Source organism: Cucurbita moschata, unplaced genomic scaffold (genome assembly GCF_002738365.1).
Source record: "Cucurbita moschata cultivar Rifu unplaced genomic scaffold, Cmos_1.0 Cmo_Scf00012, whole genome shotgun sequence".
Classification (NCBI taxonomy): domain Eukaryota; kingdom Viridiplantae; phylum Streptophyta; class Magnoliopsida; order Cucurbitales; family Cucurbitaceae; genus Cucurbita; species Cucurbita moschata.
In genome coordinates, this window is record NW_019268528.1 from 4,036,763 (window position 1) to 4,064,642 (window position 27,880).

General features: G+C 35.1%; 4 non-coding genes across 4 annotated transcripts; 3 read left to right on the top strand and 1 right to left on the bottom strand.

Annotated features, from left to right (window-relative positions):
- Positions 1-915: 915 nt before the first annotated feature.
- Positions 916-989, top strand: TRNAV-AAC. The gene has a single exon. It is a non-coding gene; the product is annotated as a tRNA-Val (tRNA).
- An 802-nt stretch (positions 990-1,791) lies between these two features.
- On the top strand, positions 1,792-1,865 carry TRNAV-AAC. Its single transcript has one exon. It is a non-coding gene; the product is annotated as a tRNA-Val (tRNA).
- An 800-nt stretch (positions 1,866-2,665) lies between these two features.
- TRNAV-AAC lies at positions 2,666-2,739 on the top strand. Its single transcript has one exon. It is a non-coding gene; the product is annotated as a tRNA-Val (tRNA).
- A 16,985-nt stretch (positions 2,740-19,724) lies between these two features.
- TRNAV-AAC lies at positions 19,725-19,798 on the bottom strand. Its single transcript has one exon. It is a non-coding gene; the product is annotated as a tRNA-Val (tRNA).
- Between the last annotated feature and the right edge of the window lie 8,082 nt (positions 19,799-27,880).

The window sequence follows — 27,880 nt, forward strand, 5'->3', positions numbered from 1 at the left end:
CTCTATGGTCATCCGACCTTCTGAGAAGGCTTCAAATGGTGTCGTTGTGTAGTTGGTTATCACCTCAGTCTAACACACTGAAGGTCTCCAATTCAAGTCTTGGCGACGCCATTTTCGAGCTTTTTATTTTTTTATATTTTTTTTCATTTTACAATCTCGATTCATTTTAGGCCTGTACCCGAAAGTTTAAGAGCTTGATGAGCCTTAGAATCGTGCCCCTGAGCACACTTGAGCATGTAATTACTTGTTTGGACTTTTATTGAAGAAATGCTTGGAGGAATCAACGGGGGACTGGGGTGGAGTGATTACGAGCGTGTTATATGCTTTTGATCTAGCCAAGAAATTCATGAACGAAACTTAGCATTAGAGGCCTAGGTTGATTGGTCCAGCAGGCTGGTTTCGCTGGAGGAAGAGTCGTTGGGTCTTTGGTTGCATGATTTTCGAGGCTTCAAATCTCAAACCGTGACGAAAATGACGCAAGGAAAGGAAAATAAAATTGAACATTAAACTAATGCAAGTTAAAATCAAACAACACTGCAGCTAAAACAAATTGAAAAGCAATACAATCATGTGTTGTTAAGGTTTGTTACAAACGGAGAAAGGGTTCGCGATACTGTTTCGAACAAAATATAAAAGACCCAAAGCACGCAGACCGGATCGACACTCATAAACGACCCTCTAGTGGCAATGCAGCTCTCAAACGATCCCTCCACCTCTAGCGCGACAGTTAGCGAAGGCCTGGAAAAGAAGTCTAAAATGCGGCGAGTAAAAAAGAACTCGGTAGGCAGCCAGCGAGCCTACTTGTAGGCTCTCATCGCATCCAATTCCTGGTAGGTTTCCACGGGCTTTTCTGCAGGCTCTAGGAAGTTCAGGCTTAACTCTATGGTCATCCGACCTTCTGGGAAGGCTTTAAATGGTGTCGTGGTGTAGTTGGTTATCACGTCAGTCTAACACACTGAAGGTCTCCAGTTCAACTCTGGGCGACGCCATATTTGAGCTTTTTTTTTTTTTTTATTTTGTTCATTTTACAATCTCGATTCAGTTTAGGCCTGTACTAGAAAGTTTAAGAGCTTGATGAGCCCGAGAATCGTGCCCCCGAACACACTTGAGCATGTAATTACTTGTTTGGACTTTTATTGAAGAAATACTTGTAGGAATCAACGGGGGACTGGGTGGAGTGATTACGAGCGTGTTACATGCTTTTGATCTAGCCAAGAAATTCATGAACGAAACTTAGCATTAGAGGCCTAGGTTGATTGGTCCAGCAGGCTGTTTTCGCTGGACGAAGAGTCGTTGGGTCTTTCGTTGCGTGATTTTCGAGGCTTCAAATCTCAAACCGTGATGAAAATGACGCAAGGAAAGGAAAATAAAATTGAACATTAAAATAATGCAATTTAAAATCAAACAACACCGCAGCTAAAACAACTTGAAAAGCAATACAAGTATGTGGTGTTAAGGTTTGTTACAAACGGAGAAAGGGTTCGCGATACTTTTACGAACAAAATATAAAAGACCCAAAGCACGCAGACCGCATCGACACTCATAAACGACCCTCTAGTGGCAATGCAGCTCTCAAACGCTCCCCCCACCTCCAGCGCGGCAGTTAGCGAATGCTTGGAAAAGAAGTCTAAAATGCGGTGAGTAAAAAAGCACTCGGTAGGCAGCCAGCGAGCCTACTTGTAGGCTCTCATCGCATCCAATTCCTGGTAGGTTTCCACGGGCTTTTTCGCAGGCTCTAGGAAGTTCGGGCTTAACTCTATGGTCATCCGACCTTCTGGGAAGGCTTCAAATGGTGTCGTGGTGTAGTTTGTTATCACGTTAGTCTAACACACTGAAGGTCTCCAGTTCAAGTCTTGGCGACGCCATATTCGAGCTTTTTATTTTTTTTTATTTTGTTTCATTTTACAATCTCGATTCATTTTAGGCCTGTACCAGAAAGTTTAAGAGCTTGATGAGCCCGAGAATCGTGCCCCCGAACACACTTGAGCATGTAATTACTTGTTTGGACTTTTATTGAAGAAATACTTGAATCAATGGTGGACTGGGGTGGAGTGATTACGAGCGTGTTATATGCTTTTGATCTAGCCAAGAAATTCATGAACGAAACTTAGCATTAGAGGCCTAGGTTGATTGGTCCAGCAGGCTGTTTTCGCTTGACGACGAGTCGTTGGGTCTTTCGTTGCGTGATTTTCGAGGCTTCAAATCTCAAACTGTGACGAAAATGACGCAAGGAAAGGAAAATAAAATTGAACATTAAAATAATGCAATTTAAAATCAAACAACACCGCAGCTAAAACAAATTGAAAAGCAATACAAGCAGGTGTTGTTAAGGTTTCTTACAAACGGAGAAAGGGTTCGCGATACTGTTTCGAACAAAATATAAAAGACCCAAAGCATGCAGACCGGATCGACACTCATAAACGACCCTCTAGTGGCAATGCAGCTCTCAAACGCTCCCCCCACCTCTAGCGCGGCAGTTAGCGAAGGCTTGGAAAAGAAGTCTAAAATGCGGTGAGTAAAAAAGCACTCGGTAGGCAGCCAGCGAGCCTACTTGTAGGCTCTCATCGCATCCAATTCCTGGTAGGTTTCCACGGGCTTTTCCGCAGGCTCTAGGAAGTTCGGGCTGAACTGTATGGTCATCTGACCTTCTGGGAAGGCTTCAAATGGTGTCGTGGTGTAGTTGGTTATCACTTCAGTTTAACACACTGAAGGTCTCCAGTTCAAGGCTGGGCAACGCCATATTTGAGCTTTTTATTTTTTGTTTTGTTTCATTTTACAATCTCCATTCATTTTAGGCCTGTACCCGAAAGTTTAAGATCTTGATGAGCCCGAGAATCGTGCCCCCGAACACACTTCTTTTTTGGCCTAAGATAGATTTGCAGTCAGGTTACCATTAAATAAACAGTAAAGAAAAAGATGTACCAAAGACAACATTTAAGATAAGGTACGATCACTACAAGTTCGTAATTATGTCATTTGGCCTCACCAATGTCCCAACTATGTTAATGGAGTTAATGAACTGTGTGTTCAGAGGACTATCTAGACAAGTTTGTGATCGTGCTCATTGATGACATCCTAGTGTACTTGAAAACAAACTTGGAACACCAGGAACACCAAGTCCGAGTCACCCTAAGAAAGAACAAGTTGTGTTGAAATAAAACTCACTTATTTGTAAAGTAAATCTAACACACACTTACGATAGAACGTTCTGATACCAATTTGTTAAAATACTACCTGCGTATTTGTGAAGGAGATGTCGAGAGGGGAGAGACAAGGAGACAACGAACATTGATTTTATCAAAAATCTTTTCTATTTCTCTGTATTTCTTTACTCTCTATTTTTGCTCTTACCTTACACGAAATTAGGTATTTATACCTTTTCTAACACTAATAATAGGGTGAGAGAAACTCCCATATCCCCTCTGTCATTTCCTACAAAAACTCTGGGCCTTTTCCTTCACATGTCCTTTTCAAATTAACTTTTCTATCAAATTAATTGCATTTGACATTTTAAGTTTATTCAACAAAACTCCCCCATAACTTAAATGATATATTCAACGATTCCACCTGCGCCGTTTTTGTTTTTTTGAGCTTAGTCGTAGTTTCTTCAATTTCCTCTCCTTGTCCTTGAGCAACAAACTAAGCTTGTCTTTTTCTGACGAGACTTCTTTTAGATTTCTCGAGAACAGCCCTTTTTAGACACCAATTCCTCATTTCTCCCGTTCTCAGCCACGCTCGACTCAAACGTCATAGCTTTTTTCAGTTTACTCAATTCTCTTCGTAAGTCCACAATGACATTTTCTACTTTCATTTTTGCCTCCTCCATTTTGGCTTTTATCACGAGTGATTATCTCAATCATGTGTCGTAAATTCACTGCCTCCTGTTAGACTCGATTCAGGTTCACATCGAGTGAGTCTCGACGTTAAGTTAGTATCTCTATTTCTTTCTCCTCCTTCACTAGCTCTTCCATTAGACCATCAATCTCCATTAATAAGTCATTCTCTTTCTCCACACCTTCTTCAATTTTCTTCACGAGCTTAAAGATTACCTTCCCTTTCTCTTCCTTCTCCTGTTTGAGATAGAAAGAACTCTTACTCAACTCAGCCACTTCCTTCTCTAACCTTTCAATCTCCATTTCTAAAATTCTCTTTTCTTTTTCAATCTCTACTTTCTCCTTCGAAAGGCGCTCGTTCAGAGAATTAAACGTCTGCAATTGAGACTTTTCCACAGATTTACCCACGGCAGTTTTGGGTTGTAGCTCTGAATCTCTATTCTCCTCCTCACGATCTGGCAGTTTCTTTGGCTCATTCGCTGATCGCATGGGCTTCTTCTTCGTCATTGTTTTGGGATTTTGGAGGGATTTTGAAGGCATTGCAGCTTGCATTTTTGCCATCCTTTCTCTCCATTCCATCTTTTCTTCTTCTATTTTCTCTTCCATTCTCATCCTCTTTTTTCTTTCTTCCTCAAATTCTCTTTCCCATCATTGGAGTTCTCTCTTCGAGCTCAAGCTCTCTATTATCCGGTTGTTCATCCTTCTTCGATTTTCTCATCTCCGATACCGTGATTTCACCAAATCCGCTGCGTATCATCTCATTTTCAAAAGTTTCCACCATCTCATGACTACCGCCATCATCTTTCGTGCCGCCGTGTTCTTTTGTTTTTGGCTCTTCATTTGAGCCATCAAGAGAATGCCTTTGTTTGTTGCGTCATCAAAAGCTAGGTTGATCGTTTCTTCCACCCTTGTCTCGACTCGACAATTTCTTGCAAAATGCTCCACTCTGCCACAATTGTAACATTTGTTGGAGTTACAATCATTCGCATAGTGACCATATTTTTGACATGTATAGCACTGAATGTTGCAATGATATCTTTGACTACGTTCTTTTCCACGCCAATTTGCTTGGCTTGACTGTCTCTTCTCCTTATAATGTTCTTCATTTTTGCTGCCTTGACCACCTCGACCATTTCCGCGACTTCCACGACCACAACCTCTACTTTGAACATTTTGAGAGTAGAGTACCTTTTCATCTTTGATAGATGCCTTGGTTTGAAGTGCTTGATCGAGTGTTGCTCCTTCTTTTTCTTACGTTGCTCGTGTGCCTCGAGAGAATCGACAAGCTCATCGACCGTGAACGTCGCTAGGTCTTTTGACTCTTCTATCGTAAATACAACATTCTCGAAGTTATTGGTTAGTGACCTCAAGATCTTCTCCACAACTTGCGTCTGTGGTAACATTTCTCCCTTTCGATTTAGATGGTTTACCCCAGTCTGTACGCACGTAATGTAGTCAGATACATTTTCTGACTCCTTCATCTTTATGCTCTCCAACTCGCCACGAAGAGTTTTGAGACGCACTTGCTTGACTCGGTCGGTTTCTTTGATCATCTTTTCTAAAGTGTCCTACGCTTCTTTTGAAGTAGTTTCCCTAGCAATCTTCTCAAAGCCTGACTCGTCAACGGCCGGGAATAACATGTATAATGTCGCCTTATCCTTTGATCACAATTCTTTTAATGCCTTGTTCTATGCCGCCGTATAACCCGTGGTATCCTTTTGTTCTTCGAAACCTTCTTCGACTATCTTCCATGCGTCTTGAGAAACGAGAAGAGCTTTCATTTGGATGCTCCAATTCTCGTAGTTCGTCTTTGTTAATCACGGTAGCGACATTTGACCCATCATATTTGCCATCGACTGATACCAATTTGTTGAAATAAGACTCACTAATCTGTGAAGTAAATCTCACACACACTTACGATAAAACGCTCTGATACCAATTTGTTAAAATAAGACTAACGAATCTGTGAAGTAAATCTCACACACACTTACGATAGAACGCTCTGATACCAATTTGTTAAAATACTACTCGCGTATTTATGAAGGAGATGTCAAGAGGGGAGAGACAAGGAGACAAAGTACACTAATTTTATCACAAGTACACTAATTTGACTATCTTTACCTAATGCATCACAAGTCCGAAGCTCTTGAAAAATTCAGAGTATAAGACTGAGGTTGAGAATCTATTAGGTAAAACTATTAAAACACTTTGATCAAATCGTGGAGAAGAGTATATGGACTTAAGATTTCAGGACTATATGATAGAACATGGAATAAGGTCTCAACTCTCAGCCCCTGGTATGCCTCAACAAAATGGTGTATCAGAAAGGACAAATAAAACACTTTTAGACATGGTTCGGGATATGCAGTGGAGACTGCTACATACATTTTGAACATGGTTCCTTCTAAGAGTGTTTCAGAAACACCTTATGAGTTATGGAAAGGGCGTGAAGGTAGTTTACATCACTTTAGGATTTGGGAATGTTCAGCACATGTGTTGTTGCAAAACTCCAAGAAATTAGAACGTCGTTCAAAATTATGTCTATTCGTAGGATACCCCAAAGAGACGAAAGGTGGTTTGTTTTATGACCCTCAAGAAAATAGAGTGTTTGTATCAACAAACGCTACATTCTTCGAGGAAGACGTAAGAAATCATCAACCTCGCAGCAAACTAGTATTAAGTGAGATTTCTAAAGAAGCTACTGATAAAACAACGATAGTTGTTGATCAAGCTGGTTCTTCAACAAGGGTTGTTGATGGAGCTGGCCCTTCTAGTCAATCACGTCTTTCTCAAGAGTTGAGAATGCCTCGACGTAGTGGGTCGTTATAACTCAACCCGATCGTTACTTGGGTTTGGCAGAAACTCAAGTCATCATACCTGATGATGGCGTTCAGGATCCATTGACCTATAAACAGGCAATGAATGATGAAGATAGAGATTAGTGGATCAAAGCCATGAATCTTGAAATGGAGTCAATGTACTTCAATTCAACCTGGGAACTTGTAGATCAACCAGATGGGGTAAAACCAATTGGTTGCAAATGGATCTATAAGAGGAAATGAGACCAAACCGATAAGGTATAGACCTTTAAAGCTCAACTTGTAGCAAAGGGTTATACCCAAAGAGAGGGGGTGGACTATGAAGAAACCTTCTCTCCTATTGCTATGCTTAAATCGATTAGAATACTCTTGTCCATTGCCACATTTTATGAAAGATTTCGGAATGATGTGGGATTTGTGACTGACGATATCCTACAGTAGTTTTCCTGGTGTTGTACGTTGACAATATCCTACTCATTGGGGATGATGTGGGATTTCTTACTGACATTAAGCATTGGCTAGCGACACAATTCCAAATGAAAGATTTGGGAGAGACTTAGTTTGTTCTTAGAATCCAAATTGTTCGAAATCGCAAGAACAAAACACTAGCATTGTCTCAAGCATCGTACATCAACAAAATGTTGATTTGATATAAGATGTAGGACTCCAAGAAAAGGATTATTACCTTTCAGGCATGGTGTTCACCTCAAGAAGTTGAGAATATGAGACACATTCCCTATGCATCAGCAGTCGGTAGTCTGATGTATGTTATGCTATGTACCCGACTCGACATATGCTATGTTGCGAGAATTGTCAGTTGATATCAGTCCAATTCGGGATGTGCTCATTGGACTGCCGTTAAGAATATCCTCAAGTATCTTAGGAGAACGAGGGACTATATGCTAATGTATGGTGTTAAGGATCTGATCCTTATAGGGTACACTGACTCAGATTTTCACACCAATGTAGATTCGAGGAAATCGACATCAAGATTTGTCTTCACTTTGAACAGAGGAGCAATAATATGGAGAAGCATAAAGCAAGGTTACATTGTTGATTCCACCATGGATGATAAGATAAGGAATCACTACAAGGGGAATAAGATTCAGATTACCTTGTTGATCGAATATCTCAAGGCAAGAATACTTGATTGAGATTCGAATTACTCCACAATCAAGATCGATCATGTCTAGCTTGAATGATTCTTGTTGATCAAATATCTCAAATACTTGTTTGAGATTCGAATCACTCCACAAGTAAGATCGATCACGTCTAGCTTGAATGATTCTTGTTGATCAAATATCTCAAGGCAAGAACACTTGCTTGAGATTCGAATCACTTCACAAGCAAGATTGATCATGTCAAGCTTGAATGATTCTACGTGCAACCTAAACTACATAGAATTGCAAAGAAACTTAGTCATTGGCTACAGAAAACCACAAATGCTTCTTTTACTATATTTTTTCCAAGTCTTCTTACAAATACAACATACATTGCTTTATATAGCCTCAAAATTAAACTATTAAAGGCATTCCAAGAGTTGTAACATTCATATTTAATGGCCATAATTAACCATTATGTAATTGTAACCTAAAGTAAATAAAAACTCTTAAAATACATTAATGAAATACAATAACTCTAAATTGTAATCCACCCAAAATTTATCACATGAAACTTCATTCTTCTTCAATGTGGCATGAATTGAAATATCTTTCGATAATTTCAACAATATTTTCTTCACATCTTCATTGAAGCATATTGTATGATTGATGTCTCTTGGTTCATATCAATGGAGACTGAGTATGTTGCTGCTTGTGAAGCAGCGAAAGAAGTTCTTAACTAATTTGGAAATCATTCCAAATATGCATCTTCCCGTAACTCTTTATTGTGATAATAGTGGAGCAGTTGCAAATTCAAAAGAACCAAGAAGCCATAAGTGAGGAAAACATATTAAGTGCAAATATCATCTCGTAAGGGAGATTGTGCAACAAGGAGATGTGATCGTCACACAGATAGATTCAGAGCACAACATTGCTGATCCATTTACAAAGCCCTCTCATGGGTAAAGTGTTTGAAGGGCACCTAGTGAGTCTAGGACTACGAGTATTGTAATCTAAGGCAAGTGGGAGAAAAGGCATGAATATGTGATGCCCTATATTTAACCACATTTTTGTTTTATTTACAAATTAAACAAAAAGAGAGAATATGAGATATTTAAATAAGATTTAAATATTTTAATCAAATATGTGTAAAATTGATTGGGATTGACATTTGAATTAATATTAAATATTAATTTAATAGTTTAATTAATCATTTAATATTACTTTAATTTGAAATTAATTATTCAAATTAATTGTTGAATTAAAATGAAGAAAGTCAAAATGTTGACTTCGTTTAATGGAAAAATCCAAGTCTGGTCCTTCAACTTCTAAAAATGTTTTGTTAAAGAAGAAGGGTAAGGGAAAAAATAAGATTCCTACTAACAACAAACACAAGGTTCAAAAAGCAGATAAAGGAAAATGTTTCCGTTGCAACAAAAACGGGCACTGGAAGAGAAACTGCCAAAAATACCTTGCAGAGAAGAAAGCCGAAAAGGCACAACAAGGTAAATATGATTTACTAGTTGTAGAAATATGTTTGGTAGAGTATGATTACTTAACCTGGATACTGGATTCAGGGGCCACTAATCATATTTGTTCTTTTTGTCAGGAAACTAGTTCCTAGAGAATGCTTGCGGAAGGCAAGATAACACTTAGGGTTGGAATAGGAAATGTTGTCTCAGCAAGATCCGTAGAAAATTTAAAGTTGTTTTTTGGAGATAGATTCATTATATTAGATAATGTACTTTTTGTTCCTGGAATAAAAAGAAATCTAATGTCTATCTCTTGTTTATTAGAACAATTGTATAGAGTATCTTTTGAAATCAATGAAGTGTTCGTTTGCAAAAGAGGTATTCATATTTGTTCTGCAAAACTAGAAAACAACTTATATATGTTAAAACCGAGCGAAACAAAAGCTATTTCAAACCGTGATATTTAAAACAGCTGAAACTCAAAATAAACGACAAAAAATTTATCCTAATTCATATTTATATGAGATATGTTAAATGAATATTTAGAATTCTTTTGTGAAAAGAAATCTAAGAGAATGCATCTACACATGTTATTATAGAATTTATTATTAAAGATCAAAAGCAAAAGGTTTGTTAAAAAGAGTAAAAGCTCATTTTTTAAATGAATTTAACCTATAGATTTTTTAATGGAAGATTTGATAACCTATGACTTTAAATAAATTGTAATGAGCTTGTGAAAACAAGAAAGTTTTTAATTAGTTGGTTTTCTCATATTTTATGTTGATGACACATTACTCATTATGATGATGTAATCTGTCCATCTAACATAAATGGACTACCTAACCAATTCCAAATAAATGATTTGGGATAATTTTGTATCTCCTAAAAATAAAGATTTAAGGATAAATGTTAATATTGTCTCATGTATGTTATATTGACAAAATTGTTGTCAAAATATTTGATGCAAGACTTCAAAGAATGATAATGATCATTGAAATATGAAGTCGGATGAATAGTATCACAAGTAATGGTATGATCAATTATCTTTCCTGAGTGAGAGACAATTAATGCGTATATGAGAATTAACATTAAATATACAGTTAGGTAGATTATATTAGTTAAACTAATGGTATGATCATTAAGTGAACAATTAAATTTTTTTAGAGTATCGATAGATAGTGATAATTTTTTTATTTTGTGTATCGAGTTAAAGATTTGATCTTTAAGTGATACACTAGTTACATAAATTTAGAGAAATTTATGTTAAGATCAATTCTACCATAGATTGTGAAGTATGGTATACAAGCAGAATATTTTTTGTTTTTAAAGCAACAAAATGACTTGTATGGCTATAATAATTTCTTAAACATATGAAAGGTGTTTCAGATGTGATTTAGTTTGTCACTTTCATTGTGATGATAGTGATACAAAGACTAATATTAAAGAAATTATAAAAGACCAATCTATAAAAAAAAATGATATTGAGAGAGAAAGCTTCGTGGTAGTGATCAAGATGACTTTTAATGATAATTATTTTTATTTATATAAAATGACTCTCTAGGCTAAAGTGTTTGAGGGTCATCTAGAATGTCTAGGATTACGAGACATGTCTCATCTTCTCTAGGACAAGTGGGAGAACATGTTGGGTATAGAGTATGCCCTAGGACACATGTCTCACCAGCTTTAGTGCAAGTAGGAGATTGTTGGGATTTATGCCCTAATGCCTCCTAATTAATTAGTTAGTTTTTTAACAATAATTTATATTATTTTATTTGTGATTTAATTGTTATTAATTATGTGAAAATCTAAGGTTATTAATATAATCTTGAAGAGGATGTGGTTGACATACAAAAGGATCGTGTTCAAGTAATAACCTAAAGAGTCTATAGTATATGGATTAGGTTGGGTGCCTTATCCTAGTAATACTATTGATACGGCCCAGTTTGTAATCATTACAAATGATTTGATCCAAATCATTCATGTGGAGACATGTAAGTGGGAGTATCCTATACAATGAGTTTGTATGAGACTGGACCAAGAAATATTTAATCTCTCTTTATAAATCCGTTAATTGAGAAGATTAATATTTCACATGATGATCATATGCGACTCGATCTTAATCTTGAGTGAGTTATGAACTCCTGCCTGTGAGGGCTTGTCCTTTAATTTACATGAGTGAGAATGGCTCTTTTAGCCGATTCAATACGCCTACTATTTCGAGGACTTGACCAAATAGGGAGTTGGTAACATAATATCATGAGATGGACTTCATTATTTCCATATAAGGAAAGTAGATGAGTTGTTCTCTTAAGTACTGATTTCGGGACTTGAACAATGGGGCCCCACCCTCTCATTGGCCCGAGAGGGACTTGGTTTATGATTGGTTCATAGACAAATTGTTCATTAGAGAATCAGTGGTACTTAAGGTGAAAGATGTAATTACAGGGGTAAAACGAACTTTTAACCCAACTGTAATTATGAACAACTCGTGAAGGATCGACTTGCTTGTAATGATTATGTCCATGGACATAACTTGTTCTACAGTGCATAAGAGTGCAACTCTAGGTCTATAGTGAAGTGACCTATAGTTAATGAATGAAAATTGATTAATTAAAGAGTTTAATTATTTAATTTTGTATCATTGAGCTTATAATCCGTAGGTACATAAGGTCCCCTTGCTCGCTCATAGTAACGCTAAAATGTTCCATTTATTTGAAAGAAAATTTGAAATGTCAAATTAATATTTAATAAATAGAGAAAATATATTTAATTTGAAGGGTTCAAATTAATATTTAATATATTAGATATGTTAAATATAAATGAAGAAAAACATATTAATTTGAAGGGTTCAAATTAATATTTAATATATTAGATATATTAAAAAGGAAAAATATATTTATTATACTTGATACAATTAAATATTAAATTAATTAATGTATTTTGGTACATTAAATAAAAATATATTTGAAATTTAAATGAGATTCAAATTAATTAAATATATATTAGGATATCTTATAATATCTAAATATGATTTATATAAGGTATAATATCCTAATATATTACATATGCAAATATATTATTTGACAAATATTCTCTGAGAGTCCCTATAAATATGACCCTCGGGTTGAGCAAAGACACATCGATCTCTCCCTCTCTCTGGAGAATGAAATTAGATCTCTAGAGAATTCTTAAAACTCTCTCTCCAATCCCTTTGGATTTTCTTTTAAGAGGCTCCCACAAGCCTTGACCTTGTGTTCGAGTCATAGTAAGGAAAATCTTGTGGAATTTTTAAGAACTTTTGCATGGTTGGAATACACCGAGGAGTTTTGCACGCTAGGGTTTCTACAAAGGTAGAGTTCTTACTCTTCTATTTATTGCGTTGTTTTAATTCTTAATAAAAATCAAAACGGTTCCCAATGCTTCCGCTACGTGGATGCAGAGTTCATTCCCTTTAATAGAGCCAAAGAAACCTTAAAACTTGTGCATACAGATCTCTGTGGTCCAATGAATGTCAAAGCACGAGGAGGGTATGAATATTTCATCAGTTTTATTGATGATTATTCAAGATATGGCTATATTTACCTAATGCATCACAAGTCTGAAGCTCTTGAAAAGTTCAGAGAGTATAAGACTGAGGTTGAAAATCTATTAGGAAAAACTATTAAAACACTTTGATCAGAACGAGGTGGAGAGTATATAGACTTAAGATTCCAGGTCTATACGATAGAACATGGAATAACGTCTCAACTCTCAGCCCCTGATATGCCTCAACAGAACGGTGTATTAGAAAGGAGAAATAGAACTCTGTTAGACATGGTTCGGTCTATGATGAGTTTCGCTCAACTACCTGATTCGTTTTTGGGATATGCAATGGAGACTGCTGTATACGTTTTGGGGATGCCTAGCACATGTGTTAGTGCAAAACCCCAAGAAATTAGAACATTGTTCAAAATTATGCCTATTCATAAGATACCCCAAAAAGACGAAAGGTGATCTATTTTATGACCCTCAAGAAAATAGAGTGTTTGTATCAACAAACGTTATTCTTAGAGGAAGACCATGTAAGAAATCATCAACCTCGCAACAAACTAGTATTGAGTGAGATTTCTAAAGAAGCTACTGATAAAAACAAAAAGAGTTGTTGATCAGGCTGGTCGTTCAACAAGAGTTGTTGATGGAGCTGGCACTTCTGGTCAATCACATCCTTCTCAAGAGTTGAGAATGCCTCGACGTAGTGGGAGGGTTATAACTCAACCCTCGTTACTTGGGTTTGGTAGAAACACAAGTCATCATACCTGATGATAGCGTTGAGGATCCATTGACCTATAAATAGGCAATGAATGATGAAGATAGAGATCAGTGGATCAAAGCCATGAATCTTGAAATGGAGTCAATGTACTTCAATTCAGTCTGGGAACTTGTAGATCAACCAGATGGGGTAAAACTTATTGGTTGCAAATGGATCTACAAGAGGAAACGAAACCAAGCTGGTAAGGTATAGACCTTTAAAGCTCGACTTGTAGCAAAGGGTTATACCCAAAAAGAGGGGTGGACTATGAAGAAACCTTCTCTCCTGTTGCTATGCTTAAAATGATTAGAAAACTCTTTTTCATTGCCACATTTTATGACTATGAAATTTAGCAAATGGATGTCAAGACAACCTTTCTAAACAGAGATCTTGAGGAGAGTATCTATATGGCTCAACTAGAGGGGTTCATTGAACAGGATCACGAGAAAAAGGTTTGCAAGCTTAAAAGATCCATTTATGGGTTGAAGCAAGCATCTCGATCTTGGAATATAAGGTTTGATACTGCGATCAAATCTTATGGCTTTAAACAAAATGTTGACGAACCTTGTGTTTACAAGAAGATAGTCAATACTACAGTAGTTTTCCTGGTGTTGTACGTTGACGATATTCTACTTATTGGGAATGATGTGGGATTTCTGACTAACATTAAGCATTGGCTAACAACTTAATACCAAATAAAAGATTTGGGAGAGACTCAGTTTGTTCTTGGAATCCAAATTGTTCGGAATCGCAAGAACAAAACACTAACATTGTCTCAGGCATCGTACATCGACAAAATGTTGATTCGATATAAGATGCAGGACTCCAAGAAAGGATTATTACCTTTCAGGCATGGAGTTCTTTTGTCGAAGGAACAAAGTCCTAAGACACCTCAAGAAGTTGAGGATATGAGACACATTCCCTATGCATCAGCGGTCGGTAGTCTAATGTATGCCATGCTATGTACCCGACCTGACATATGCTATGCTGTGGGAATTGTCAGCAGATATCAGTCCAATCCGGGACGTGCTCATTGGACTGCCGTTAAGAATATCCTCAAGTATCTTAGGAGAACGAGGGACTATATGCTCATGTACGGCGTTAAGGATCTGATCCTTACAGGATACATTAACTCAGATTTTCAGACCGATATCGATTCGAGAAAATCGACATCGGGATCTATTTTCACTCTGAATAGAGGAGCAATAATATGGAGAAGCATAAAGCAAGATTGCATTGTTGATTCCACCATGGAAGCTGAGTATGTTGCTGCTTGTGAAGCAGCGAAAGAATCAGTGTGGCTTAGGAAGTTCTTAACTGATTTGAAAATCGTTCCAAATATGCATCTTCCCGTAATTCTTTATTGTGATAATAGTGGAGCAGTTGCAAATTCAAAAGAACCAAGAAGCCATAAGCGAGGAAAACATATTGAGCGCAAATATCATCTCATAAGGGAGATTGTGCAACGAGAAGATGTGATCGTCACACAGATAGCTTCTGAGCACAACATTGCTGATCCATTTACAAAGCCCCTCATGGCTAAAGTGTTTGAAGGGCACCTAGTGAGTCGACGACTATGAGTTATGTAATCTTAGCAAGGGGGAGAAAATGCATGGGTATGATGCCCTAGTTCATTGTATTTATGTCTTTCTCTCTACTCAACATTATAAAATCCCACTAGAGTTTTAGTCCAAGTGGGAGTTTGTTGGGTTTTATGTCCTAAAACTCATAGTTTGTAAACAAAAACATATTCTGTTTTTCAATAAAATTATTATTGATGTTTATTCAGTAAAAATTGTTATTGAATAAAATGAATGTTACGATCATTAATATAAATTCAATAAACTACGAACACTCTGCTATAGTAGGATTACTTGAACTATATGTAGAGACATAAGAGCGGATCAAGTTCAAGTATAAAGTCAAAATTATCTATAGTACAGGGATAAGGCTGAGTACCTTATTCTGGGGACACTATGGAAGCGGCCCACTTTTGTATATGATATAAACAATGTGATTACTAAATTGTACCTGTGGAGACATGTGAGTGGGGGCATCCTATGCAATGAGTATTGCATAAGATCAGACCATGAAGAAAACCAGTCTCACTTTATAATGCCATTTACTATTAAGACTAATTTTTTCATTCGATGACCTAGGTAACTCGATCTTAATCCTGAGCTAACTATGAACTCTTATTTATTTGGAATTATCCTTAGATTTCCATGGGTGAGAGTGGCCCGTGTTCGCCGACTCAATAAGCCTCCCATTTCAGGGGTAAAACTGGGTGAATAGTTGGGGACATAGTGTGTAAGATGAAATTCACTCCTACCCGCTTTTAGGAATAGTAGAGAGGTTGTTCTCTTTAGTACTAACTCCAAGTCTTGAACAAGGGGCCCCACCCTGTCATTGGCCCGAGAGGGATTCGGTTTAGTGGTTGGACCACAAGCCAATCGTTCATTAGAAGATCAGTGGGACTTCAGGAACAAGAAGTAAATTAACCCAGCTTTAGTTACGAACAACGTGTGAAGGATTGACTTACTAATCATGGTTATATCAAATGGACAGAAATATATCTATAGTGAGGGGAGTGCAACTACTAGACTATAGTTGAGTGTCCTAGTAGTTAATGAAGGTTGGTTAACAAGGTTAATGAGTTTAGCCAGTTAATCTCGGATTGTTGGAGCCCATGATCTTTAGGTCCATTAAGTCCCTCTGCTAGCTCAAGACTAAACCTTAGAACAGTGGGACGAGTGAGTTCGAAGTGTTCGAATTCAAATTAGGTAATACAGCTAAATATATACGATATATTTAACCGCATTTTGTTTTAATTATGAATTAAACAAAAAGAGAGAATTGAAGATATTTAAATAAGATTTAAATATTTTAATTATGAATAGGGATCCATAATCAATATGTGCCGGAATTCATTGGGATTGACATTTTATTTTATGTTAAATATTAATTAAATTATTTATTTAATCATTTAATATTATTTTGATTTGAAATTAATTATTTAAATTAATTGTTGAATTAAAATAAAGAAAGTCAAAATGTTGACTTCACTCCTTAAAAATACATGCTTGAGTTAGTGGAATATTGAGTGTCAAAATTTGGTTTAACCAAACATGCATGTTTGCCAAATAAACCCCACAAATTTGAGTGGAATTTTGAGTGTCAAAATTGGGTTAACTCAAACTTGCATGCTTGCCACATAATCTCACAAATTTGAGTAGAATTTTGAGTATCAAAATTTGGTATTCTCAAATTTGCATGAACATGCAAATATGAGTCTATAAATAGAGTGATCAAGTTGGATGGAAAGTTTGCTTGAAAAACTTTGAGAAAATCTCTCAAAATTCTCTCTTTACATATACTAAATTCCTATCAAGTTTAGTTACTCACCATAATCCACAATCCCGATCTAAGGCCAAAGAATAGTAGGGAAGACACTAGTGGTGGTTTGAAACCGGTTCAAGGGGAAAAAAGAATTTGAACTACAAAAGGTTAGTATTCAAACTCATTGAGTTTTAATGTTTTTGAACATGCTAGCTAATTTACTCTAATTAATGTACTTATAGTGACAAAGATCCAAATTGCTTCCGCACGTGTTATAGTAACACCATTAGTGTGTTCTTTTAAAATTTCAATACTTGTAATGGTTTGATCTTGAGCCGTGGAAAGGATTGAGTTTGCTCTTGACCTCGTAAAAAGAGCGATGCAACGATTGAACTCTGATCTAAGGAAAAAGTCAACAAAGTTATTTATTCAAATTTACAAGAGGTACTTGTAGAGTGGAGTAAATCGAGTTTAACCAAAACACTGTAAAACTAAGGTGTTATATTTTCTAACTCTTTTATTTAATTTTAAAATTATTATTGTGATTTATTCCCTATGCTAAGATTTTCATGTTTATTGTTTTGAATTTAATTATTTTTTATATACTTGTTATATTAATGGTTAGCTTCTAGTTATTTCTAAAAAGTTTAATAATACAACAATTAAGCATACTATAATAATTTTATTATTAAAATCCTATTCATGCCGACTCAACAATTAGGATGAGAGCATGTTGCTCTCATATATATATATATATTATATATATATATATATATATATAAATTTTAATGTATTATGGCAAACCTGCCTGTTAATAACGATTTTAGCGAAGGACAATCAACCTCGAGGTCTCCTTATTTTATGAAACAAATTATACTTGTTTGAAAACTAGAATGATATTTTATTTGCAATCTATAAATTATCAATTATTGTTAAATATTAGTAAAGGTGGAAATCTATTTATTTTCAACTAGGGTAAAATGTTAGTAAATGTCTTACATTCCAATAAAAATTGTTAATAGTATTGACATGCCTAAAATAGGGGAGGAATTTGATGGGCAAAAATGGACGTAAATGGATGTAAATGAATTTGTTGGTGATATGTTCACCAAGTTACTCATATTTCTAAATGCTTTCAAAAATCTTGGAAAATCATATTCTACTCACGTATTTAGAAAATTTCTTAGGTCTCTATCTAAAAGTTAGAAGGCAAAAGTGACTGTGATTCAAGAAGCAAAAGATCTCACAAACCTTCCTTTGGAGAAACTTGTTGGCAACCTCATGACACATGAGATTACCATGAAGGAGCATATGGAAAAGGAATCGAAATAGACTTAAAACCATCACATTGAAAGTTAACTCCAAAGATGAGGGAAGTTCTTGATGAAGATGATATTGCCTATTTCACAGGTAAGTATACAAATTTCATCAAAAACAAAGAAACAATTTAAGAAACCAACCAAATAGAGTAAAAAAAGCGAAAAAAGCAAAAATGATAAGGTAATATGTTATGAATGTAAAAAGTCGGTCATGTAAGAACGAATTGTCCTCTCCTCAAATTATTTAAGAAATCCAAGAAGAAAACGATGAAGGCTACTTGGGACCATAGTGATGAAGAAATAGAAAATTTCGATGAGGCACCGTTTTCGCTTGGATAACCGTCCCACCACTCTTTTGAAACTCCTCCTCTCACACATCCCTCACCAACACAATCTTCGTTCACCTGCAACCTACACAGGGAAAAAGAGAGATTAAGAGAGAAGTTCGCATTGACGACGTCATTCCTCTCACTCCGAGATAGCCTCATAATAGTCGTGGGTGTAGAAGACCACTAGTGGTGCTGTTTTCACCATTGCAATATCTATGACCCACAAGCTCATAGCCCAACCACCCGCGGTCCATTTCCAACCACACAGTCCTGCCCACAAGAATGATCCATTCTGATTTGGCCTTGCCCAACTACCCAGCCACGACCAGACCTGAACACCCATGCCTCTCTTTCGACTGTGCACATGCTCGATGTGTGCCCTGCCTCACTGCAGCTCAAACTCAGCTTAGCTTCGGCGCATGTGGTGGCTCATTCGGCTCGACTTCTTGGCTCGCTTTGGTGGGGTTTAATGGCTCGGGTCGGTGGCTTGGCGGCTCGACTTCTCAGCTTAGGCAGCTCAGTATATAAACTTTATACCGTTTCCTAAGTTTTCAACCCTTCTAAAGGCATTTTTTGACCTTATTAAGGGTATTAAAGGTCCATAAGATTCCCGTTAACTCAATTTTAGATAGTTTTAAGCCTTATATTGGAAATAGTCGATATGCTTACCGAGTACTTTTTTACTCACTGCATTTTAGATTTCTTTTTTCAGGTCTTCGCTAACTGTCGCTCGAGGTGGGGGAGTGTTTGAGAATTGCATTGTCACTTGAGGGTCGTTTATGAGTGTCAACCCAGTCTGTGTACTTTGGGTAGTTTATATTTCGTTCGAAACAGTACCCCAAACCCTTTTCTCCGTTTGTAAGAAACCTTTAACAACACATGTTTGCATTGCCTTTCAATTTGTTCTAGTCGAGGTGTTGTTTGATTTTAAATTGCATTATCTGAATATTTAAAGCCTCAAAGATCACGTAACAAAAGACTCAATGACTCTTCATCTAGCGAAAACGGTATGTTGGACCAATCAACCTAGACCTCTGATACTAAGTTGAGTTCATAAATTTCTTAACTAAATCAAGCATATGATGTGCTCACAATCATTCCACCCTAGTCCTTGTTGATTTGTACACGTATTTCTTCAATAAAAGTCCAAACAATTAATTACATGCTCAATGTGTGTTCAAGGGCACGGTTCTCGAGATTAAAATAAAAATAAACATTGCAAAGATGGCATCGCCCAGACTTGAACTAGAGACCTTCAGTGTGTTAGACTGAAGTGATAACCAACTACACCACGACACTATTAGAAGCCTCCTCAGAAGGTCAGCCAAACTATAGAGTTAAGCTCAAACTTCCCAGAGCCTAGAGAAAAGCCCGTGGAAACCTACCCGGAACTGGATGCGATGAGAGCCTACAAGTAGGCTACCGAGTACTTTTTTACTCATTGCATTTTAGATTTTTTTTTTTCAGGTCTTCGCTGACTGCCACTCGAGGTGGGCGAGCGTTTAAGAACTGCATTGTCACTTGAGGGTCGTTTATGAGTGTCGACCCAGTTGAGTCTGTGTACTTTGGGTTGTTTATATTTCGTACGAAACAGTACCCCGAACCTTTTCTCCATTTGTAACAAACCTTTAACAACACATGTTTGCATTGCCTTTCATTTTGTTCTAGTCGAGACGTTGTTTGATTTTCAATTGCATTATCTGAATGTTTAATTTAATTTTACTTTTAGTTTTATTTTCGTCATGGTTCGAGATTTGAAGCCTCGAAAATCACGTAACGAAAGACTCAATAACAATCGTCTAGCGAAAGCCGTATGTTGGACCAATCAACCTAGACCTCTCATACTAAGTTGAGTTCATAAATTTCTTGGCTAAATCAAGCATATAACGTGCTCACAATCATTTCACCTTAGTCCTTATTGAACACGTATTTATTCAATAGACTTGAACCGGAGACCTTCGGTGTGTTAGACTGACGTGATAACCAACTACACCACGACACCGTTGGAAGCCTCCCTAGAAGGTCAGCCAAACTATAGAGTTAAGCTCAAACTTCCTAGAGCGTGGAAACCTACCAGGAACTGTTCGCTAACTGTCGCACTGCATTGTCACTTGAGGGTCGTTTATGAGTGGCGACCCAGTCTGTGTACTTTTGGTCATTTATATTTCGTACGAAACAGTACCCTGAACCCTTTCTCCGTTTGTAACAAACCTTGTTCTAGTCGAGGTGTTGTTTGATTTTAAGTTGCATTATCTGAATGTTTAATTTAATTTTACTTTTAGTTTTATTTTCGTCACAGTTCGAGATTTGAAGCCTCGAAGATCACGTAACGAAAGACTCAATGACTCTTCGTCTAGCGAAAGCCGTATGTTAGACCAATTAACCTAGACCTCTGATACTAAGTTGAGTTCATAAATTTCTTGGCTAAATCAAGCATGACGTGCTCACAATCATTTCACCCTAGTCCTTGTTGAACACGTATTTCTTCAATAAAAGTCCAAACAATCAATTACATGTTTTCGCCCAAACTTGAACTAGAGACCTTCAATGTGTTACACTAACGTGATAACCAACTACACCACAACACCATTGGAAGCCTCTTAAGAAGGTCAGCCAAACTATAGAGTTAAGCTCAAACTTCCTAGAGCTTAGAGAAAAGCTCGTTGAAACCTAACAGGAACTAGATGCGATGAGAGCCTACAAGTAGGCTGCTTACCGAGTACTTTTTTACTCACTGCATTTTAGATTTTTTTTTTTCAGGTCTTCGTTAACTGTCGCTCGAGGTGGGGGAGCATTTGAGAACTGTATTGTCACTTGAGGGTCATTTATGAGTGTCGACCCAATCTGTGTACTTTGGGTTGTTTATATTTCGTACGAAACAGTACTCCGGACCCTTTCTCCGTTTGTAACAAACTTTTAACAACACATGTTTGCATTACCTTTCAATTTGTTCTAGTCAAGGTGTTGTTTGATTTTAAATTGCATTATCTGAATGTTTAATTTAATTTTACTTTTAGTTTTATTTTCGTCATGGTTCGAGATTTGAAGCCTCGAAGATCACGTAACGAAAGACTCAATGACTCTTCGTCTAGCGAAAGCCGTATGTTGGACCAATTAACCTAGACCTCTAATACTAAGTCGAGTTCATAAATTTCTTGGCTAAATCAAGCATATGACGTGCTCACAATCATTTCACCCTAGTCCTTGTTGATTCATACACGTATTTCTTCAATAAAAGTCCAAACAATTAATTACATGCTCAATGTGTGTTGGAGGGCACGGTTCTAGGGCTTATCAAGCTCTAAGGCTCTTAAACTTTCTCGTATAGGTCTAAAATGAATCCAGATTATTAATATAAAACTAAAAATTGAGAACCATCAAAGAAAATGGAGAACAAAAAAAAGGATGGTAATTCCAGAACCAACAAAAAAAAAAGAGGTTGGGGTAATTCCAGAACCCTCAAAGAAAATGGAGAACCAACAAAAAAAAAAAAAAAGGGATGGTAATTCCGGAACCAAGTAAGAAAAGAGAGAACCAACAAAGAAAAGGGATGGTAATTCCATTCTAGAACCAATAAAGAAAAGGATGATAATTTCATTCCAAAACCAACAAAAATGGAACCAACAAAGAAAATAGATAGACTAATTCTAGAACCAACAAAGAAAAGGGATGGTAATTCCATTCCAGAACCAACAAAGATAGAACTAACAAATAAAAGAATGGTAATTCTAGAACTAACAAAGAATATGGATGGTAATTTCAGAACATCTTTACCCTGCTGCTATGGGGCTGTTGCTGGCAACCAAAGAAAAGGGATGGTAATTCCATAACCATCTTTACCCTACTGTTATGGGGCTGCTGCTAGCAACCAAAGAAAAGGGATGGTAATTCCATAACCATCTTTACCCTGCTGTTATGGGGGCTGTTGCTGGCCACTAAAGAAAAGGGATGATGATTCTATAACCATCTTTACCACCATCTTTACTTGTCGTTATGGGGCTGTTGCTGGCAACCAAACAAAAGAGACGGTAATTCCATAACCATCTTTACCCTGCTAATTTCATAACCATCTTTACCGCTGTTATGGGGGCTGTTGCTGGCAACCAAAGAAAAAAGATGGTAATTCCATAACCATCTTTACCTTACTATTATGGGGCTGTTGCTGGCAACCAAAGAAAGAAAGGGGGCTGTAGCTAATTCTAGAACCATCTGTACCGTGCTATTATGGGGGCTGTTGTTGGCAACCAAAGAAAGATAGGCAACCAAAGAAAATGGATGGTAATTCCACAACCATCTTTACCTTGCTGTTATGGAGGCTGTTGATGGAAAGCAAAAAAAGAAAAAGGGGTTGTAGCTGACAACCAGAGAAAAGGGAGGGTAATTCCAAAACTAAATATTCTCTATATTGCAATCTTTCCTATCTTTAGCCGGTTTGCTTTTATTGGGAACCGTGCTGTTATCGAATAATAGGGCTGATGTTATGTGGAACCCTGCTGTTATTGAATAATAGGTATGGGTGAAAAATAATAATTTTCTTGTTTCATGTTGTTTTCATTTTCAAATTGTAGCCTGTACAAGTGAACCAATAGATCAAAGAAGAGGATCTTAATTTTGAAACTGAATATACTCCAAATTGCAAGCATTTCCATCTTTAGTAGGTTTATTTGATGTTATTTTAATCTTCAAAGGTAGATTGTACAAGTGAAAAACTTTGATAAAATATTTTAAAATAAATAAAGGTGCATAGTATCACCTTAATCAAACCAGAGCTCCCACAACATTTTTCACCATGACAATCCCAAACAAACAAGTCTTCCTCTTGTTTGCATGTGTCATTTTGATTCCAAAAACTAAATCATTGCTTTTGACCATTTTTGATTTGCCAATCAGTGGCATTATAATTTTTGTGCTTTACCGTCAGTACAATGTATAGGAGGAGGGATAAATTCCTTCACAATCCATGGCTTGTGGCCTCAGAAGAGAAGAAACTCGGTAACTAACTGCCAGGGCACCTCCTTTGTTTATAAACAGGTAAAACTCAAATATTCGTTTATTTTAGTTTAGTTTATAAGATGTGCAAATTAAACAAAATCATTATGTTTGGATTATAATCGTTAAGGGTGAAAAAAACAATAACTTTCTTGTCTCATATTATTCTCATCTTCAAATTGTAGCTTGTACAAATGAACTAGTAGACCGAAGGAGAGGGATGTTAATTCCAGAACTGAATATTCTTTAGATTACAAGCATTTCGATTTTTAGCAGGTCTGTTTCATGTTATTTTCATCTTCAAATTGTAACTTGTACAAGTGAAACACTTAGAACAAATATTTCACAATAAATAGAGGCGCATAGTAACACCATAATCGACAACAGCTCCCACAACACTTTTCACCATGTCAATCCCAAACACACGAGTCTTCCTCTTGTTTGCCTATGTCATTTTGCTTCCAATAGCTAAATCACAAGTTTTTAACCTCTTTTAGTTTGTCCAGCAGTGGTCTTATAATTTTTGTGCTTTATCATCAGGACAATGTGTAGGAGAAGGGATAAATTCCTTTACAATCCATGGCTTGTGGCCTCCGAAGGGAAGAAACTCAGGAACTAATTGCCGGGCACCTCCTTCGTTTATAAACATGTAAAACCTACATTCATTTATTTTAGTTCAGTTTACTAGATGTGCAAATTATAATTAGTTCATTATGTTTGGATTATAGTAGTTAATGGGGTAAAAGATAATAATTTATTGTCTCATGTTATTTTTATCTTCAAATTGAAGCTTGTACAAGTGAAGCACTTGAATCAAATATTTTACAATAAATAAAGGTGCATAGTAAAGCCATAATCAATAACAGCTCCCACAACACTTTTCACCATACTAATCCCAAACACACGAGTCTGCCCCTGTGTCTTTTTGTTTCCAATAGCTAAATCACAGCTTTTTGACTACCTCTAGTTTATCTAGCAGTGGCCTTATAATTTTTGTGCTTTACAATAAGACAATGTGTAGGAGGAGGGATAAATTTCTTCACAATCCATTGCTTGTGGCCTCAAAAGGGAAGAAACTCGGTTGCCGGGACACCTCCATTGTTTATAAACAGGTAAAACTCAAACATTCATTTATTAGTTCAGTTTATTAAAGGTGCAAATTATAACTAATTCATTAGGTTTGAATTATAATAGTTGAGGATAAAAAAAAATAATAATTTTCTTGTTTCATGTTGTTTTCATCTTCAAATGGTAGTTTGTACAAGTGAACCGGTAAACCAAAGAAGAGGGATGTTAATTCCGAAACTGAATATTATTCAGATTGCAAGCATTTCTATCTTTAGCAGGTCTCTTTCATGTTATTTTTATCTTTAAATTGTAGCTTCTACAAGTGAAACTCTTAGATTAAATATTTCACAATAAATAGAGGTGCATAATAACGTCATAATCAACAACAGCTCCGACAACACTTTTCACCATGCCAATCTCAAACACACGAGTCTTCCTCTGTGTCATTTTGCTTCCAACAACTGAATCACAATTTTTTTACCACTTTTAGTTTGTCCAGCAATGGCCTTATAATTTTTGTGTTTTACAATCAAGACAATGTGTAGGAGGAGGGATAAATTCTTTCACAAACCATGGCTTGTGGCCTCTGGTAATTAAATGTTGGGGCACCTCCTTCGTTTACAAGCATGTAAAACTCAAACATTCATTTATTTTAGTTCTGTATGTGCAAATTATAATTATTTCATTATAATTTTCTGGGTTCATAATTAGTTTATTATGTTTGGATTATAATAGTTAAGGGTGAAAAAAATAATAATTTTCTTGTTTCGTCTTCAAATTGTAGCTTGTACAAGTGAACCCGTAAACCAAAGAAGAGGGATGTTAATTCCAGAACTGAATATTCTTCCGATGGCAAGCATTTCTATCTTTAGCAGATCTGTTTCATGTTATTTTCATCTTTAAATTGTAGCTTGTACAAGTGAAATACTTAGATCCAATATTTCACAATAAATAATGGTGCATAATAACGTCATAATCAACAATAGCTCCCACAACACTTTTCACCATGTCAATCCCAAACACACGAATCTTCCTCTTGTTTGCCTGTGTCATTTTGCTTCCAATAGCTAAATCATAGGTTTTTAACCTCTTTTAGTTTGTCCAGCAGTGGTCTTATAATTTTTGTGCTTTATCATCAGGACAATGTGTAGGAGGAGGATAAATTCCTTCACATTCCATGGCTTGTGGCCTTAGAAGGGGAAGAAACTCGGTAACTAACTGTCAGGGCACCTCCTTCGGTTCAATTTACTAGATGTGCAAATTATAATTAGTTCATTATGTTTGGATTATAGTAGTTAAGGGGAGTAAAAAATAATAATTTTCTTGGCTCATGTTCTTTCCATCCTTAAATTGTAACTTGTACAAGTGAACCATTAGACCAAAGAAGAGGGATGTTAATTCCAAAACTGAATATTGTTCGGATTGTAAGCATTTCCATCTTTAGCAGGTCTGTTTTATGTTATTTTTATCTTCAAATTGTAGTGTGTACAAGTGAAACACTTAGATCAAATATTTCACAATAAATAAATGTGCATAGTAATGCCATAATTGACAATAGCTCCCACAGACTTTTCACCATCAATCCCAAACACACGAGACTTCCCTCCCCGTGTCATTTTGCTTCTAATAACTAAATCACAACTTTTTGATCTCTTCTAGTTTGTCTAACCGTGCCTTATAATTTGTGTGATTTACATCAAGACATTATAATTATATAAAAGGAGAGTTTCTAATTATTTTTCTATTTTTTTTTTATGAATTTTAATGATTTAATATGAATTTATATACATTTATGATGAATTATTTTTAACATTTATTAGGATCAAATACAAAGATTTTAAATTGAATTTAAAACAAAACTTGTGTGTTTTATTGTAATAACTAAATCGAAATTTTTTGTTTTATTTAATAATTAATGTGGATAGATAGCTGACATTTATTGGAAGTGGTACGAATAAATTTTATTGAATTTATTTATAATTTATAATTGGAATTTGCTATTTCAATTATACCTCTATATATATGTCTATGATCAAATATAAATCAAGTCGTATTTATATTTTGTTGTTTAGTTTTTTTAATAATATTTTATTATTTTTAGTTTCTTTTACATTATTATTTTTAATCAATTTTAAATATATATATATATAAATTAATATCTATCACATTATTTTGTTTAGTTTCTTTTATAATATTTTATTATTTTTAGTTTTTTTTATATTATTTTATTTAATTTTTTTTTAATATATCTTAAATTTATTTTTTTAGAATATAAAAAAAATTAATATGGTAAGTAAGTGAAGAGTTAATTTACGTAGGTGGAGTCAATTTAATATACTTTAATTTTTTTTAATATATTTTAAATTTCTTTTTAAATATATATAAAAAATATAAATATTGTAAATAAGTGAAGAGTTCATTTATGTCTTGGGTGAAATCAATTTAATATACTTACAATAATTTCATTTAATATATTTTATTAATTTTAGTTTTTTTTTTTATATTGTTTTATTGGTCCAAAGGTAGTACATTGTTTTCTTTTTGTTATTTTGTTTAGGTTGTTTTATAATATTTTATTATTTTTAGTTTATTTTATATGATTTTATAGCTAATATCGTAATATATTTTTCTTTTTATTATTTTTGTTCATTATAATTGTTTTAAAAAATTAATATATTAAGTTTCTTTTCTAGTATATATATATATATATATATGATAGGTAGGTGAAGCGAATTTAATATGCTATTGGTTAAAATGGTTAAAGGAAAAGGGTAATTTAATGATAAACTTGAAGATGAGAAAACGATAAGGATAATTTAATACACTTAAACAATAGAAAGTAGAATTTAATAATAACATAGAAATAGGAGAAATAGAATCGAAATTTAATTGGAATTATTCTAAAAAGTCGAGAGGGAGGAAGAAACTAAAAGTAATAAATATTATAAAATAAATTAAATAAAATAATAAAAAAGATATGATATTAACTATAAAATAATATTAAAAAAATATATATTAAAGAAATTATTGTTAGCGTATTAAATTAACTCTACCTACCACATAAATTAACTTCACTTGCTTACCACATTAATTTTATTTATATATATATTTAAAAAGAAATTTAAAATATATTAAAAAAATGAGAGTGTATTAAATTGACTCTACTTATCTACCACAGATTAACTCTTCACCTATTTATAATATTGATTTTTTATGTACTTAAAAATAAATTTAAAATATATTTTAAAAAATTAAAAAAAAAAAATATATATATATATATATATATATATATATATATATATATATATATATATATATATATAT